The sequence below is a fragment of the Oncorhynchus masou genome, chromosome 21, assembly GCF_036934945.1.
Source record: "Oncorhynchus masou masou isolate Uvic2021 chromosome 21, UVic_Omas_1.1, whole genome shotgun sequence".
Lineage (NCBI taxonomy): Eukaryota > Metazoa > Chordata > Actinopteri > Salmoniformes > Salmonidae > Oncorhynchus > Oncorhynchus masou.
Genome location: NC_088232.1, coordinates 39,291,535 through 39,310,598, shown reverse-complemented (window position 1 = coordinate 39,310,598; position 19,064 = coordinate 39,291,535). Strand labels below are relative to the sequence as shown.

The following is a 19,064-nucleotide window of genomic DNA, read 5'->3' as shown; positions in this document are numbered from 1 at the left end:
ATTGGCTCAACCGTTTCATCTGTAACCGTTCCACATGTTATGTCATAATTGATAAACACATTTGTCCAAAATGGCACCCCTATTCCCTATATAGTGCAATACTTTTGACAGGGCCCTGGTCAAAAGTAGTGCACTATAAAGGAAATAGGGTGCTATTTGGGAACCAGACAAAGGGATGAAGGGAACATTTTCCATGTTTACCTGTGGTCTGTCTGGATGTCACCTCCAATCTGTCCTTTGTAGAGGAGCCCCAAAGTTTGGCTGGAGACAGCAAATAAAAGTTACATAGGCCTACATTTACACTACATCACACCAAGACAAGGGTAGTGCATGGTTAGCTTTAGCCACGGCTGTCCATATTTTTAACATCAGAGAGAAAAATTATTTAAAATAAAGATACTTACTGTAGCAGATTTGCACAGATCCATACTCTGTGGGCCTCCACGTTGATGAACTACAATTCCTCCCCAGTTATGCTTACACACAGGTGTTCGCAGCACGCTAGATAGCTAATTATCCCAGGTGGTCGTCTGTCTTCCGTAAACAAGCCCTGTAACATTTGAGATAAGGCCTTGTGGGAACACTAACCCTATTAATTAAGGTGTTTAGTCATTTAAACATATTTCAGTTGAAAATTATTTATTGCTGATATGAAAGATGAGTTCTTTATGTTTCCTAAGCCATACCGCAAGTGAAGCTTGTCAACGTTTAGAGCAAGCGTAGGGGCTCTTAGCAAAAGTCCCCAGGAAGAAGACACCTTCATTAATAGGCACTAATGGTAGTTCTGCACAATTCACCAACAGGGAAAGGTGAAAGAATTTATTTTTTTTGCAAATTGCAAGAGTGAATTTACAAATGCACCCAAGTATAAATGGAGGGATTTATTCTAATGAAATCTAAAATCTGTAATGAAGTGTTTTGTCCAAAGAATGGTCCAAAATGAACACATTTTTCCCCTCCAGTCTTCATCACCTGACACCAATGAGGTAGGGTTAGACTAGGTCATATGCCAACTGGGAACTTGGAAATCTCTGACTTAACAGTATTCAAGACAACTGGGAACTCTGAAAAAACTAGCTCAGACTGAGAAAATTGTTTTGAATGTCTGAAACACTGTCATGTTTCTAGAACTGTTTCTAGAATGACTTTCCGACCTCACGAATTGACCTAGTTTCTTCCTGACTTCCCAGTTGTCTTGAAAGCACCCCAAATCAATTATTTTTTTTTGAAAGCATTCCCTCCCCTGCAATGATTGTGTGCGCTGTCATCGACTGTGCCGTCTGACACCAGATTGCTTTAACATAAACTCAGCAAAAAAACAAATGTCCCCTTTCAGGACCCTGTCTTTCAAAGATAATTCGTAAAAATCCAAATAACTTCACAGATCTTCATTGTAAAGGGTTTAAACACTGTTTCCCATCCTCGTTCAATGAACTATAAACAATAAATGAATGTCCTGTCTGGTCCAGCGACCTGTGGAACGGTCGTTAAGACACTAACAGCAATTAAGGTCACAGTTATGAAAACTTAGGACACTAAAGAGGCCTTTCTACTGACTCTGAAAAACACCAAAAGAAAGAGGCCCAGGGTTCCTGCTCATCTGCGTGAACGTGTCTTAGTTATGCTGCAAGGAGGCATGAGGACTGCAGATGTGGCCAGGGCAATAAATTGCAAAGTCCGTACTGTGAGACGACAAAGACAGAGCTACAGGGAGACAGGACGGACAGCTGAGGCAGACAACGTCCTCGCAGTGGCAGACAACATGTAACAACACCTGCACAGGATCAGTACATCCGAACATCACACCTGAGGGACAGGTACAGGATGGCAACAACAACTGCCTGAGTGACACCAGGAACGCACAATCCCTCCATCAGTGCTCAAACTGCAATAGGCTGAGAGAGGCTGGACTGAGGGCTTGTAGGCCTGTTGTAAGGCAGGTCCTCACCAGACATCACCGGCAACAACGTCATCTATGGGCACAAACCCACCGTCGCTGGACCAGACAGGACTGGCAAAAAGTGCTCTTCGCTGACGAGTCATGGTTTTGTCTCACCAGGGGTGATGGTCGGATTCACGTTTATCATTGAAGGAATGAGCTTTACATCGAAAAAGTAAAGGCACCTTACTTGAAAATTACTCAAGTAAACGTCACCCATTAGAATACTACTTGAGTAAAAGTCTCAAGTATATTTAATATCAGTTACTTTAAGTATAAAAAAGTTAAAGAATGAAACGTAACAGCCGTAAAGCAAAACAGCCAGACCTTTTATTTGGTTTGAGCTTTTCTGAAAGGTAACAGTCTTACGGATGCAAGAAGAGCTCAGATTTTTTTAAATGATGAGGATTCTCAAATAGGCAACACTTCAAAATATATCTCACAGACAAAATAGAATGAAGCCTTAATGAAGGAATATAGCCAGTAAACGTAAGCTTACAATCACAGTCACTTTGCTTTAGAAAAAACATGCTATAATAGACCCTATACATAAAATAAAAAAGTACATGTACAGAACTACACACAACGTCACTTTAGCAATAAGGACATCACCACTGATGGAACTGTATTTGAAATCAGTGTGTCAGGTCATGCCAATGTAACAAGGACATCTATAACTGGTGAAGTTTTTAAATAAATGAACAAAACGCATAAGGCATCCGTGTCCTTGCTAGCATCAAGCTGTCATTATGTGAAGTTGAAGGATTTATGGTTCATCTTCAGTAAAAGCTGGTTTTCAAAGTTTATGGAATCTACCCTTGCTCTCCTGGGGCTGAAAACAAGTCCTGCAATGCTGAACAGCCTTTCAAAGCCAGTTGATGCAGGTAAGGGTGTGTTTAGCCTCAGAGACAGCTTACAGACTGCCGGGAAGGACTTGAGCAACTCCATATGATCAGTTGAACAGGCCAGGTATCTGTCCAGCTGTTTGGAGCTTTCTTGTGCTTGAGACGTCTTCATTTATTTTATTTAACTAGGCAAGTCCGTTAAGAACAAATTCTTATTTACAATGACTGCTACCCCGACCAAACCCTAGCGATCAATCACTGCCGGTTGTGATACAGCCTGGAATCGAACCAGGGTCTGTAGTGACACTTCTAGCACCGAGATGCAGTGCCTTAGACCACTGCGCCACTCAGGAGAGAAGAAGTCCTCATCTGATGAACTGGTGCCATAGCCTAGCTGCAGCAAGGGTTCTTCCAGGTGGTCCTTGATGTCGTCCATTCCTGAAATACAAGGAAGATGACAATAGAAATCGTGTAGATATGAGTCTACATGAATCCATCCCTATCCCCCATCTATATAAACCAAGCAACAGGGCTGAACCACAAAGTCAGGATTGTAGTTTAAATGGGTGGTCTATCTATGAAGTGTCAAAATGTACACAACACACAGCTGTTTATGAATAATAAAATACTGTTAATTAACCATGTTGTCTTACCCATTCTGATGGTGGCGTCATCCTAAGGATTGCAGCTGTGATCAGCTGGGTTGAGACACTGACTTGATCTTCCTGTCTGGGTTGGCACCCCCCCTTGGGTTGTGCCGTGGCGGAGATCTTTGTGGGCTATACTCAGCCTGGTCTCAGGATGGTAAGTTGGTGGTTGAAGATATCCCTCTAGCCCTGTCCGGGGGAATCATCGGATGGGGCCACAGCGTCTCCTGACCCCTCCTGTCTCAGCCTCCAGTATTTATGCTGCAGTAGTTTGTGTCGGGGGGCTAGGGTCAGTTTGTTATATCTGGAGTACTTCTTCTGTCTTATCTGGTGTCCTGTGTGAATTTAAGTATGCTCTCTCTAATTCTCTCTCTCGGAGGACCTGAGCCCTAGGACCATGCCTCAGGACTACAATGGCATGATGACTCCTTGCTGTACCCAGTCCACCTGGCCGTGCTTCTGCTCCAGTTTCAAATGTTCTGCCTGCGGCTATGGAATCCTAACCTGTTCCCCCGGACATGCTACCTGTCCCAGACCTGCTGTTTTCAACTCTCTAGAGACAGCAGGAGTGGTAGAGATACTCTTAATGATCGGCTATGAAAAGCCAACTGACATTTACTCCTGAGGTGCTGACTTGCTCTACCCTCGACAACTACTGTGATTATTATTATTTGACCTTGCTGGTCATTTATGAACATTTGAACATCTTGGCCATGTTCTGTTATAATCTCCACCCGGCACAGCCAGAAGAGGACTGGCCACCCCTCATAGCCTGGTTACTCTAGGTTTCTTCCTAGTTTCTTCCTAGGTTTTGGCCTTTCTAGGGAGTTTTTCCTAGCCACCATGCTTCTACACCTGCATTGCTTGCTGTTTGGGGTTTTAGGTTGGGTTTCTGTACAGCACCTTGACATTTCAGCTGATGTACAAAGGGCTATATAAATAAATTGGATTTGATTCGATCAGCTCAGGGTCGTGAAATATGTGGCTGAAGTGCTTCTTCAGTCCCAGTTGTGGCACATCCACCAGAGGCTTACAGTACTTCAGAGACAACTTGATTCGGTCAATTTTTGTGATCAGCAGGTTGATAGTAGGAAGTAGCCACCACATCTGGACATTGATTTCAGCCTGCAGGATGTTGATGGCATTAGCAACTGGGCTCATGGTAGAAGTATACTCTGTGAGGAAGGATGAGTGCAGCTGGATTGAACCTGTAAAAAAATATATAATAATAATAATAATACTACTCTGCTTCCTAACCCTATACAAAGGGGACTACAAACCGTTCCACCTGATTTAACTGCAGTAATCAATGGCTGGATGAGTAGTTTACTAAATGGATCAATTTAGTGTGTGGCTACAACATGTGAAATAGTTATTAGTCCCCAAGCAAAAGGTCAGAAAACACTGCAACAGATTTAGACAACATTAAATTATGACAAAATACATCATCCTTACTTACATTGGAACCTTGAAGTCTGTGCAGGGAACTCTGATGGCCGCCTCTCCTTTGTCGATCCTCAGGAGTTTTTCTACAGCCATGAACCAGGAGTTCCGCCTTGTAGCATTTGGGTGCAGCAGCTGGAGGTTGCAAGCATCTTCAACCGTTTTGGCTGCAAGTGTGTATCTTCCGCATTTGTTCCAAAGTGCTTGGCACTTGCCAAATGTTAAATGGGACACTTTTTTGTAAGCCTCACTGGATGTTGCTTTCAGGGCATCGACTGTAGATACTAAGTTGAGTAGGTGGTAAGCACAGCGCTGGTGCTTCTGCAGCTGGTACTCAAAACCATCATCTTCATTCAGGATCGTTGCCACATCAACAAACTCCACTTCTTCACTCTCCTCTTGTTCCTCTTCCCTATCTTCCTGTCCTGGCTGAGCTGCTTCACTGCTTCCAGTGTCTCGTTGTTTTCACCTTCTCCAAAAACTTGGAAAGCTTTCAAGTTAGAGCCGTTGTCTGTTGTTGTTCACACAATCTTAACCTGGATTTCAAACTCAAGAATAGATGTCATTTAGGGCGCCTGCCAACACATGAAAGGTGTGCGATCCTCTCAACCGTTTACAGGCAGGGCTGCAGAGCATCTGTTGAGACAGTCTGGGTCTATCCAGTGGGATATAACACCAAATGAAACTCGGTCTTCTTGCAGACCAGCAGTCGGTGGTGGTGGCGATGTGGTCAATTCCTCTCATGGCCTCAGTCATCTTCTTCTTAATTTCCTTGGAGACTTCATCAATCCTGGAGCGCAGTGTAGGCCTTGATAAGATCTTTTGAGTTAAGCTGCAGATCCTGAACAAACTCTCTAAACGGTTCTTGTTCTACAACAGCGAATAGTTGGAGCCCTTGGACCACATATTTCACCACAGCTTTGTCAATGGATTTTTGAGATATTGTCTTCAGTAATGTGCTCTGCTTGATGGTGGAGGGAGTTTTAGGGACATGTTTTTATCTTCAGTGTGTTTGCTGTCAGTTCTCCATACTTATTTAGATGGTGTACATGCTTTCTCTGAAATAATAAAAAATATATAAATAGTTACTTAGCTAGATAACTACCATCACCAAATACTTAAGGTGTAGGATGCTATTTTTAAAGCTATAAACATTAGGTAAGTGACTGATTGTGACCATTTAATATTACAATGATAAAAAACTGTTAATTGATCTAGCTAGTAGGTTACGTCAATCAATTAAGTTTACAGTAATTAGCAAGGTAATAACAACTTTATCAACGAACAAGGAATAAAATGGCTAGCTAACTGGGTGTTTGCTAAAATTCGAAAGCTAACATTAGTTCGCTAGCTAGACCAGGTGTTTAGAGGAAATGTGTTCGGCTAGACTAACGTTAGCTGACTAAAATGTACCCAGATTCATTAAACTACAAGTTAGCTACAGTAGCTAGTTAGCTAAAGTCAGTTTAGTTAGATTGCGTCAGCTAACAAAGCTTCTGAATCTGGGTACATATTAGCCAGCTAAGGTAGGTATCTACTTGCTAGTGAACTATTGAGGTGTAGAATTAGCTAGCAATCAACTAACACCGCTTGTTACATTAGCAAATGTTGGCTAGCTCGGTTAGCTAATGTTAGCTAGCATGCTAATTATCATGCTAACTTTATTCTAGCTAACTAGCAAGCTAACAGTAGGCTTATCTCAATTTGTTTTTTAAGTTCAACGGCGAGATCTTGAAGGCTAGTATTTTGGTAAACATGAGACATTTCATCCGGTAGGATGAATTCATCATTCCGAGAAAATACAGCATTTACTATAGATACAGCCAAGGAAGTTGATACTCATCAGTAAGTAGTGGTAAAGCGATGTCGGACATGATTGTGTAACTCTGTTGTTGTATTTATCGAATTGCTACGCTTTATCTTGGCCAGGTCGCAGTTGTAAATGAGAACTTGTTCTCAACTAGCCTACCTGGTTAAATAAAGGTGAAATAAATCAATAACTAAAAAAATTGGGAGGACCCTTGGATTTGCCCAAACTGGTGAGGATTGGGTCAACTCTGCATGTCGTCGCCTACTGCCATGCAAAACAATTTCCCCAAAGAGTCTGCCGACTCGCCGATGTTGCTTTCATCCAACATGATTCGTCTTTTTTTCCAGCCTCAGATTGATTTTTTTTTGCGAGTAACGAATATGTTAGGGGAAATGTATCGGAGTACATGCATACTTTTTTTCATTTTTTATGTAGTGAAGTAAAAGTCGACAGAAATATGAATAGTAAAGGAAATTACTGATAACCCAAAAAACGACTTAAGTACAGTAACGAAGTATTTCTACTTTGCACAACTGTAAAATACATATCCACGTGTAAAATCTGCCAGGCGTCAGCAACGCGCCCAAGATCGGTTTGGTTGAAACGCTATCAATCATGGGACTACTTGGTGGGGAAGAAAATTGAATGTTCTCGATATCCCGCTGTACTACAGAGAAATAGTGTAAGTTATTTCTTACCAAAATGAAGTAGCCATGGCAGGAGTGTCCCATACAATGGCATTGTATTTATACCAGTTGGCCTTAGCCTCTGTTCTCCAGCCAAGGCTTACTACCATTCCGTTACTTATGATGTAGGCCGAAGGCTTGACAGTGCATCAAAACGATTCAAAATATTTCAGAGAGCCCAGATCAAGCAGGTTGGTACGTATATATTATATAAATATAGGTAATCAACTCCAGATGTAGTCCCCAAGTGATCATTTCTACGGCTCTTTTATAAAGTGTAATGGCTCCCTCCTCGGGACACATGCAGAACAACATAATTGAACCCTCTCATTGCCTTGCCACCTGGTGTTGCTTTACATTAGAGGAAAGTCAGGTCAGGGACCTGCAGCTCCAGAGAAGCACAGGTTCAATTGTGATTTTGTAGATGGTGAAACGATCCTTAAAATGTTTTTCTCTCGCAAAATGCTGCATGTAACATATGTCAGTTCAACAATGATTGTGATGTCTCTCAAACAGAGGTGGTGGATCTCCCATATCATGTCTTTAACATGGTTCAATGGCACCGGAACAGATGGCTGCAGTTTTTCATGTTCAAATAAAATCCCATTTTATTTGTCACATGCGCAGAATTTTTTTAATGTTTTATTTTTTTTAATTGAACCTTTATTTAACCAGGCAAGTCAGTTAAGAGCAAATTCGTATTTACATTGATGGCCTATCAGGGAACAGTGTGTTAACTGCCTTGTTCAGGGGCAGAACAACATATTTTTACCTTGTCAGCTCCGGGATTTAATCCAGCAACCTTTCGGTTATTGTCCAACACTCTAACCACTAGGGTACCTGCCAAATACAACAGGTATTACAGTGAAATGCTTACTTACAAGCCCTTAACCAACAATGCAGTTTTAAGAAAAAAACAAGTGTTAAGTAAAAAATAGATAAGTAAAAAATAAAATCTTCGTACTGGACAAAGATTTTTTTCTTTAACGAGTCGGACCCAAAGTATTTCCTTCAGACACCGGATAAGGCCAAAATCTCTGTCCTTCACATGAAGAAGATACAGAGATATAGGGGACGTAGGTCTGGGTGCCTTATAAGAATCCGACCACGAGTGTGTAACCCGCCTCTGTCATCCATCCTTTTAGCCAACGTGCAATCATTGGATAATAAACTGGATGAGCTCCGATCAAGACTATTCTACCAACGGCACATTAAAAACTGTGATATCTTATGTTTCACTGAGTTCTGGCTGAACGACAACATGGATAATATACAGTTGAAGTCGGAAGTTGACATACACTTAGGTTGGAGTCATTAAAACTTGTTTTTCAACCACTCTTGTTAACAAACTATAGTTTTGGCAAGTCGGTTAGGACATCTACTTTGTGCATGACACAAGTCATTTTTCCAACAATTGTTTACAGACAGATTATTTCACTTATAATTCACTCTCTCACAATTCCAGTGGGTCAGAAGTTTACATACACTAAGTTGACTGCCTTTAAACAGCTTGGAAAATTCCAGAAAATGATGTCATGGCTTTAGAATCTTCTGTATTTCAAGGCCTACCTTCAAACTCAGTGCCTCTTGCTTGACATCGTGGGAAAATCAAAAGAAATCAGCCAAGACCTCAGAAAGAAAATTGTAGACCTCCACAAGTCTGGTTCATCCTTGGGAGCAATTTCCAAATGCCAGAATGTACCACGTTCATCTATACAAACAATAGTACGCAAGTATAAACACCATGGGACCAGGCAGCCATCATACCGCTCAGGAAGGAGACGTGTTCTGTTGGCAAAATGGCTTAAGGACAACAAAGTCAAGGTATTGGAGTGGCCATCACAAAGCCCTGACCTCAATCCTATAGAACATTTTTGGGCAGAACTGAAAAAGTGTGTGCGAGCAAGGAGGGCTACAAACCTGACTGAGTTACACCAGCTCTGTCAGGAGGAATGGGCCAAAATTCAGGGAAGCTTGTGGAAGGCTACCCAAAATGTTTGACAATTTAAACAATTAAACAATTTAAAGGCAACGCTACAAAATACTAATTGAATGTATGTAAAATTCTGACTCACTGGGAATGTGATGAAAGAAATAAAAGCTGAAAGAAATCATTCTCTCTACTATTATTCTGACATTTCACATTTTTAAAATAACGTGGTGATCCTAACTGACCTCAGACATGGAATTTTTACTAGGATTAAATGTCAGGAATTGTGAAAAACTGAGTTTAAATGTATTTGGCTAAGGTGTATGTAAACTTCTGACTTTAACTGTATCTGTCTATTTACCACCACAAACTGATGCTGGCACTAAGACCGCAGTCATCGAGCTGTATATGGCCATAAGCAAACAAGACAATTCTCATCCAAAGGTAATGCTCCTAGTGGCAGGGGACTTTAATGCAGGGAAACCTAAATGCTTTTTAACTCATTTCTACCAGCATGTCACATGTGCAAAATAACTTGAGACCACCTTTACTCCACACATAGAGACGTGAACAAAGCTCTCCCTTGCCCTCCATTTGATAAATATGACCATAACTCTATCATCCTGATTCCTGCTTACAAGCAAAAACTAAAGCAGCAAGTACCAGTGACTCGCTCAATACGGAAGTGGTCAGATGACGCAGATGCTACGCTACAGGACTGTTTTGCTAGCACAGACTGGAATATGTTCCGGGATTTTTCAGAAGGCATTGAGGAGTACACCACATCTGTCACTGGCTTCATCAATCACTGCATCAATGATGTCATCCCCACAGTGACCGTACGCACATACCCCAACCAGAAGCCATGGATTACAAGCAACATGCGCACTGAGCTAAAGGGTAGAGCTGCCACTTTCAAGGAGCAGGACTCTAACCCAGACGCTTATAAGTAATCCTGCTATGCCCTCCGACGAACCATAAAACAGGCAAGCGTCAATACAGGACTAAGATTGAATCCTACTACACAGGCTCCGACGCTCGTCTGATGTGGCAGGGCTTGCAAACTATTACGCACTACAAAGGGAAGCACAGCCGTGAGCTGCCCAGTGACACGAGCCTACCAGACGAGCTAAAAGACTTCCATGAGCGCTTCGAGGCAAGCAACACTGAAGCATGCATGAAAGCACCAGCTGTTCCGAACGACTGTGCCCACACTCTCCGTATCCGAGTGAGTAAGACCTTTAAACAGGTCAACATTCACAAGGCCGCCGGGCCAGACAGATTACAAGGACGTGTACTCCAAACATGCGCTGACCAACTGGCAAGTGTCTTCACTGACATTTTCAACCTGTCCCTGACCTGTCCCTGACCAACCCTGTGCCCAAGAACACCAAGGTAACCTTCTTAAATGACTACCGACCCGTAGCACTCACATCTGTAGCCACGAAGTGCTTTGAAAGGCTGGTCAAGGCTCACATCAACACCATCATTACAGAAACCCTAGACCATCCCAATTTACATACTGCCCCAACAGATCCACAGATGACACAATCTCTATTGCACTCCACACTGCCCTTTCCCACCTGGACAAAAGGAACACCTACATGAGAATGCTATTCATTGACTACAGCTCAGCGTTCAACACCATACTGCCCCCAAAGCTCATCACTAATCTAAGGACCCTGGGACTAAACACCTCGCTTTTCAAATGGATCCCGGACTTCCTGATGGGTCACCCCAGGTGGTAAGGATAGGTAACAACCCATCTGTCACACTGATCCTCAACACTGGGGCCCCTCAGGGTTGCATGCTCAGTCCCCTCCTGTATTTCCTGTTCACCCATGACTGCATGGCCAAGCACGACTCCAACACCATCATTAAGTTTGCCAACGACACAACAGTGGTGGTAGGCCTGATCACCTACAACAGCCTATAGGGAGGAGGTCAGAGACCTTGCAGTTACAAACTCTCCCTCAACGTGTTCAAGACAAACGAGATAATCGTGGACTACAGGAAAAGGAGAGCCGAGCACGCCCCATTCTCATCGACGGGGCTATGGTGGAATAGGTTGAGAGCTTCAAGATCATTGGTATCCACATCACCAACAAACTATCATGGTCAAAACACACCAAGACAGTCGTGAAGAGGGCACAACACGCCTATTTCCCCTCAGGAGACTGAAAAGATTTGTCATGGGTCCTCATCTCCTCAAAAAGTTAAGCAGCTGCACCATGGTTGCATCATCGCCTGGTATGGCAACTGCTCGGCCTCTGACCGCAAGGCACTACAGAGGGTAGTGCATTTAGCCCAGTACATCACTGGGGACAAGCTTCCTGCCATCCAGGACCTCTATACCAGGCGGTATCAGAGAAAGGCCCTAAAAATGGTCAAAGACTCCAGCCACCCTAGTCGTAGACTGTTCTCTCTGCTACCACATGGCAAGCGGTACCAGAGCACAAATTCCAGGTCCAAAAGGCATCTTAACAGCTTCTACCCTCAAGCCATAAGACTCCTGAACAGATAATGAAATAGCTACCCAGACTATTTGCATTGCCCCCCATCTTTTACGCAGCTGCTACTCTCTTTTTATTATCTATGCATAGTCACTTTACCACTACATACAGTGCCTTGCGAAAGTATTCGGCCCCCTTGAACTTTGCAACATTTTTGCCACATTTCAGGCTTCAAACATAAAGATATAAAACTGTATTATTTTGTGAAGAATCAACAACAAGTGGGACACAATCATGAACTGGAATGACATTTATTGGATATTTCAAACTTTTTTAACAAATCAAAAACTGAAAAATTGGGCGTGCAAAATTATTCAGCCCCTTTACTTTCAGTGCAGCAAACTCTCTCCAGAAGTTCAGTGAGGATCTCTGAATGATCCAATGTTGACCTAAATGACTAATGATGATACATACAATCCACCTGTGTGTAATCAAGTCTCTGTATAAATGCACCTGCACTGTGATAGTCTCAGAGGTCCGTTAAAAGCGCAGAGAGCATCATGAAGAACAAGGAACACACCAGGCAGGTCCGAGATACTGTTGTGAAGAAGTTTAAAGCCGGATTTGGATACAAAAAGATTTCCCAAGCTTTAAACATCCCAAGGAGCACTGTGCAAGCGATACTATTGAAATGGAAGGAGTATCAGACCACTGCAAATCTACCAAGACCTGGCCGTCCCTCTAAACTTTCAGCTCATACAAGGAGAAGACTGATCAGAGATGCAGCCAAGAGGCCCATGATCACTCTGGATGAACTGCAGAGATCTACAGCTGAGGTGGGTGACTCTGTCCATAGGACAACAATCAGTCGTATATTGCACAAATCTGGCCTTTATGGAAGAGTGGCAAGAAGAAAGCCATTTCTTAAAGATAAAAAGTGTCGTTTAAAGTTTGCCACAAGCCACCTGGGAGACACACCAAACATATGGAAGAAGCTGCTCTGGTCAGATGAAACCAAAATTGAACTTTTTGGCAACAATGCAAAACGTTATGTTTGGCGTAAAAGCAACACAGCTCATCACCCTGTCCACACGATCCCCACTGTCAAACATGGTGGTGGCAGCATCATGGTTTGGGCCTGCTTTTCTTCAGCAGGGACAGGGAAGATGGTTAAAATTGATGGGAAGATGGATGGAGCCAAATACAGGACCATTCTGGAAGAAAACCTGATGGAGTCTGCAAAAGACCTGAGACTGGGACGGAGATTTGTCTTCCAACAAGACAATGATCCAAAACATAAAGCAAAATCTACAATGGAATGGTTCAAAAATAAACATATCCAGGTGTTAGAATGGCCAAGTCAAAGTCCAGACCTGAATCCAATCGAGAATCTGTGGAAAGAACTGAAAACTGCTGTTCACAAATGCTCTCCATCCAACCTCACTGAGCTCGAGCTCTTTTGCAAGGAGGAATGGGAAAAAATGTCAGTCTCTCGATGTGCAAAACTGATAGAGACATACCCCAAGCGACTTACAGCTGTAATCGCAGCAAAAGGTGGCGCTACAAAGTATTAACTTAAGGGGGCTGAATAATTTTGCACGCCCATTTTTTCAGTTTTTGATTTGTTAAAAAAGTTTGAAATATCCAATAAATGTCGTTCCACTTCATGATTGTGTCCCACTTGATGTTGATTCTTCACAAAAAAATACAGTTTTATATCTTTATGTTTGAAGCCTGAAATGTGGCAAAAGGTCGCAAAGTTCAAGGGGGCCGAATACTTTCGCAAGGCACTGTACATGTACGTATGACTTCAATTACCTCGACTAACCTGTGCCCCCGCACATTGACTCTGTACCGGTACACCCTGTATGTAGCCTTGTTCCTTTTATTTGATTGTTGCTATTTAATTATTTCCACTTTTTCTATTTTCTTTTTTTACTCCAGTTTATTTTAGTAAATACCTTCTTAACACTTGTTTTTTTTAACTGCATTGTTGGTTAAGGGCTTGTAAGTAAGCATTTCACTGTAAGATCCTGCAAGTTCAGGGAGTGAGTGTTTTAATAAAATTAATGGAACATAAAACAAAACAAGAAACACTAACAGCACACAGACATGAAACAGAAACAATAACGCCTGGGGAAGGAACCAAAGGAAGTGACATATATAGGGAAGGAAATCAAGGAGATGATGGAGTCTAGGTGAGTATGATGACACGCAGGCGCGCGTAACGATTGTGACAGGGGTGAGCCATAACGAGCAGCCTGGTGACCTAGAGGCTGGAGAGGGAGCACACGTGACAATACCTTGTATTCGGCACATGTGACAAATAACATTTGATTTGATTTTGAACATACCAAAGCTTTTGTCCTTAGCGAAAGGAAAATGCATAATCCTCTGTGAGACAGCTTACATTGCACACAATGTGATGTATGATGTCCTTATGTTTCATGATACTTTAGATGAGAAATGCATATTTTTCCCACACAGCAGATAACACAATTCACCCTCTTTCTGTGTCTACAGATTTACACACAAGTATAGTATGTGGAGGGAAAATCCATTCATTTTTTCATGTAACAAAGGCTCATAATGACGGGAGTCTGTCTTGGTGGGGTACTCATGTCTGCTTGTATTTGAGAGCAGCTTTGCTCAATAGATTCACTTCTCGTCACCTCCTGTGGAGGTCTAGTGATGGCTCGTGCCCCTTCCTTCTCCATTCCGGGTGTCCATGGGTATAGACCAAATAAGCAAACAAACAACACAAGAGCAAACCCTTTCACAGACAAGATTCGTCTGGGATTGGGGAGAAATCTTGTTTGCACTGTGGTGGGCTGCTTCCATTTCAGTGTGATGGCATAGGATCCCTCTCAGGTCAGGCCTGGCCAGGCCTGTTTTATTTTATTTTGTTACGTCTGGGTGATACAGCCTCCCTCTATATCATAGCGCACCAGCATTAAGATTATACAGCATTCCGCTCGTATTAAGACATCTTCATCTCAAGAGAGATTGTGCTGTAGCACTCACTCATCATCCTTCCATCCTGCCACACATCATTTGATTAACCAGTCCAAGAATGACATAGTGTGAATAATTTTTTTTTAGCATATGGAGTCTATTATAAACCATCCAAAATATACCAAAGCACTCTTACCAGGTAGCCTGGGAAACCAAAATGATGTGACACACTGAATCAAACCGACAAATAAACCGACTTCGCTACAATGTTTACTTCAAAGGTTTAATTCTGTATTCTTTTAACATTCCCTATGTCTTTGTTTTTGCTGTCCTTCCTGGAGGACAAACAGGAGCAGGTAATGTCCATGTCTCCAATCTCTAATGCAATCTCACAGCCGACATTATTTATTTTCCCTATCTTTTTATTCACATTAAGGCCCAGGTGAGAATTGAAAGCAACGACTGGGGGCATTTACACCTTTGTGTATGTGTATTAGGGACAAAGGTATTTTAAAAATGGCGAGTGGCTGACAAGATCAACTTTAAATTCCCCTGCCTGTTTACCTATCCGCAACACAGCCTAATGACGAGAGTCATGGGAGTAGCATATGTGCCCATTTTCAATAAAGGCAAATAAAGTAGCATGTATGTTAAAGAATAAATAATTAATTAGGATAATAACAAGGGTATTGTCACTAAAGTCAGGTTTTTGCTATGCGATGCCAGAAGCAATCTCTGACCACTGGAGTCAAAAGAAGAATGCAAAATGTCCAGGTTTACTTCTTGGTATACTACAGTATCATGACTGTGGAGGGTGACACAAGTTTATTGTCCATTATATTTTTGTGATGACTGCAGAGATCTCTTATTCTTGTCCGTATTTTTTTAAACTGCATTTTTGGTTGGGGGCTCGTAAGTAAGCATTTCACCTGTTGTATTCGGCTCATGTGACTAATACAATTTGATTTGAATTTAATGAATGATTTCCTCAATGCTTGTAAATGCAGATTTGTTGAGCCCAGCTGTGGCTGAATGTTTCACATAACTTGACGCTGGCAGGGCTGCTGCGTGGGGCCATATGTACGCTCCTGCAAGCAGGCACAATACGTACCCCAGAATGGGATGGCCATTGAACTCTTAGGCAAGTGGCAATATTTGCTCACCTGAAATACCCACATCTTGCCGGTTGGGGTGGGGAAGGGCTCCTGGTGCAGCTGTAGCCTGGAGAAAGGGCAGAGCAGGAAGTTTTGTTGGGGGCTCCCCTGCTGAGCGGCTGTTTAGGGGTGGCTGCTCCATTGTGTTTTATGTGAGGCAGGGCCATATTTGTCCGAAGCTGCAGGAGGCTGATGAGGTGCAAATCTGTTGAGTGACCGTGTCATTGGACCTTCTCTGCCAATGGCCTGTTAGCTGTCAGGGATGGTAAAATGCCAAATTTACAGGCTCACTAAGATCCTGCCAAGGATGTTCACGGGTAAACTAACACAGATTGGGGACTTATGTTGTTGGGCAGGCAGGGAAGCTTTACCGCCGAGATCCTGGAGTGACACGTGAGCAGATCTGTTTGAGCCTTCTTCATTACCCAAACTGCCCCCGCGATGTTCCTCAGTAAACACTACAAATGACACATCTACATATGGATGGTTACCGGAAGATAAGGGTGCTGGACGACTGAACAGAGATCAGCTCTCCACAGACACACCAGCTTTTAATTTCACTCTATTGTGTTTAATCATAGGTGTTACTTATAAACCGAGGTGGTCCGGTGTGATGGTAGAAATGCATTTCTGCCTCTGAGCCAGTGGGATCTAGTGGAGAGCTTCATAGTAAGTTGAATGAAAGGCTCGGCTTTGCGTCTGTGCCGGCAGGCTCAGGTCATCCGTGGCTGTGTCAGAGGTAATACCAAACTTGAAATTCCCTATCAGCCTAGAATACAGATAAGACAGCTGCAGATATGGGACTGATGGAAAAGGAAATGGCCAAATGCCCCCGACAGGCAGATGAATAACTGATACGTGAATGTTTTCTAAACAAGTCCCTTTTGTTTCTCAGATTCAGCTCAATGGATTTTGAGGTCTGAAGTCGTGGTGATGATTAGAATAAGCTGTTATGTTTCAGACTATCACAATGTCTGCACATGTATGTGCTCAATAATATAACACACAGTATGTGTTAAAAAAAACACAACATGAAGCTATGAAATTTGCATTTGACGATAACAAGGAATAGCTGGTCAATTATTCCATATATATGCATCAAAACAAGTGCAAAGGTAGCTTTTTGAGAAATCCCTTGATAATGTTTACCATTAGATGGACTAGTAACTGATTGATTCATTTCCAATCAGCCCTGATTGCAGCCTGTGATTTTAGAGCATAGCAGGTGAATGTGAATGACAGTACCTGACAGTTTATCAGGGCTGGTTGAAGTGATATTAGACACAGTTCTTCCCATGGGATCACACCAGGTTAATTAGCATAGCACTACTTGGCCTCACGTTTAATTGCCTTCTGTCTGTGATTAAATGTGTATTGACTCTGCTAATGAATAAATCAAATCAAATTGTATTGGTTGCATACACGTTTAGCAGAGCATATGTAGGCAATATTACATATTTTGCCCTAATACACATCAGTTCAAATGGTTTAACATAACATGCTGGAGCAATATGCAAGTTTGTTGTGTCAAAGCAATTGTACATACAATATTTCACCAAAAAATGGAGGCTCATGGACAAAGATAAGAATGGTTCAGTAGCTAACATCACAAAGCACGCTCTTGTTGTATTATGTCCTTCAAAGTCCTTTGCTCTTAACATTTTGAGCATCTGACTGTTGCATCTCAAGATGTTGGGTCCCATGATATCTCCTCCTGTGGTCCACTGAGTAAGACACTAGACAGTCACCTTGTTTGATCGATGCAGAGCATCACTCAGCTTAGGCCTCCTTTTTACATGACAAGAGAAAAGTATCACAAATGAAATAACCAGGCCCTAGATACAGCAAACATAAAACATAGGCTATTGCGTGGCATTCCTCAGGGCATTCCTCTCAATATCAAAAGGTACGTATTTGAGGAAATCCTTAGTCCATTTACGCCCGTGTTTGCCCCAGGACCCAGTGGGATGAGTCGGTGTAATAACTGCTGCCCCTCCCTCTGAATCACATCACTATGGCTGTCCTGTCTTCATTTAGCCGGGTTGTATGCCTTCCCCGTCTAGTCGCTTTTCAGATTCATTTCCAGGTAAACACACTGTGGCAAGCTGCAAACCTGCAGCCAACAGGCGTTGTCACAGCTGTGGCAGATAATGGCAAGTCCAAACCCCGGGCCTGCTCTGGTATGTTTACTGTCACCATGGGCACTTGCCAGCAAATATTTTTCCATCACTTTCTGAAGAAAGAGGATCTTTATTCATTTTATTTTGATGATTCGCAAGCTTAACCTATTGGCCCCAGTGTTTTGTATGAGGAGGTGCCTCAGAGGAAAGTAATGCAAAAAAAACTCAAAAGGTGGAAACTAAAGTGAAAACTGATGCAGCACAGTGGAAAGAAATCCTACTTTGAATGTGAAACTTAAAGTAACACATTCCAGCCAACAACTCCTAGGTGTTTGAAGGAATGTTAGATGGTCCTGCCTTTCTCACGGAGCAGAAAGCGCCAAGTTTTCATCCCCCAGCCCAGCTCTGTTTCCATACCTCTCTCAGGCACCTGTGGATGACCCTGAGGTGAAGGGGATCCAGAGAACTAAGCTTTGTGATATGGCGTAATAGGACGGCGTAATAGGATGATGTTATAGGATGGCATAATAGGACGGCGTAATAGGATGATGTAATAGGATGGTGTAATAGGATGATGTTATAGGGTGATGTAATAGGATGGCGTGACTAGATTATGTGATGGAAGGTGTGTTGTGATGGCACAGGTGTCAGACTGTCACTTTGTGTTTGTGACCCTTGAGATAGTTTCCCCAGGGTTATTTTAAGGTTTTCCCTTTATAGTTCCACAAGGACATCTTTAGTTTGGAAATAACTAGAGGATTCAACTCAGGTCATTTAGGGCCACAGTGTTTGGAAGTGGCCTTTGAAGCCTGGAGCTATGCACCTGTGGGCTAGATACATAAATTCAAGTGCTGTAGTATCATAATCATATTCAATGTTTCATTCATGGAGGCAGACAAGAAATAATTGTATCCCAAGAGCTGCCTTGTCCCCTTAGTTTCCAGTACCTGGTATGAATGACAAATCGTCCGAGAATAGAATCCAAGATCTCCATAAAATCAAAGCATAATGTGCCTTTATGTTAAGCTGACCATACCAACCAGTTTGTAAGGGGATATTGCAATGCGATGCCAGCGTTAAAG

At 42.5% G+C, this 19,064-nt stretch overlaps 1 long non-coding RNA gene across 1 annotated transcript; it reads right to left on the bottom strand.

Moving 5' to 3' along the window:
• Positions 1 to 2,265: 2,265 nt before the first annotated feature.
• LOC135507408 (uncharacterized) lies at positions 2,266 to 5,918 on the bottom strand. The gene is made up of 3 exons (XR_010450661.1): positions 4,891 to 5,918; positions 3,438 to 4,639; positions 2,266 to 3,222 (listed from the first exon to the last, which is right to left on the bottom strand). It is a non-coding gene; the product is annotated as an uncharacterized LOC135507408 (long non-coding RNA).
• Between the last annotated feature and the right edge of the window lie 13,146 nt (positions 5,919 to 19,064).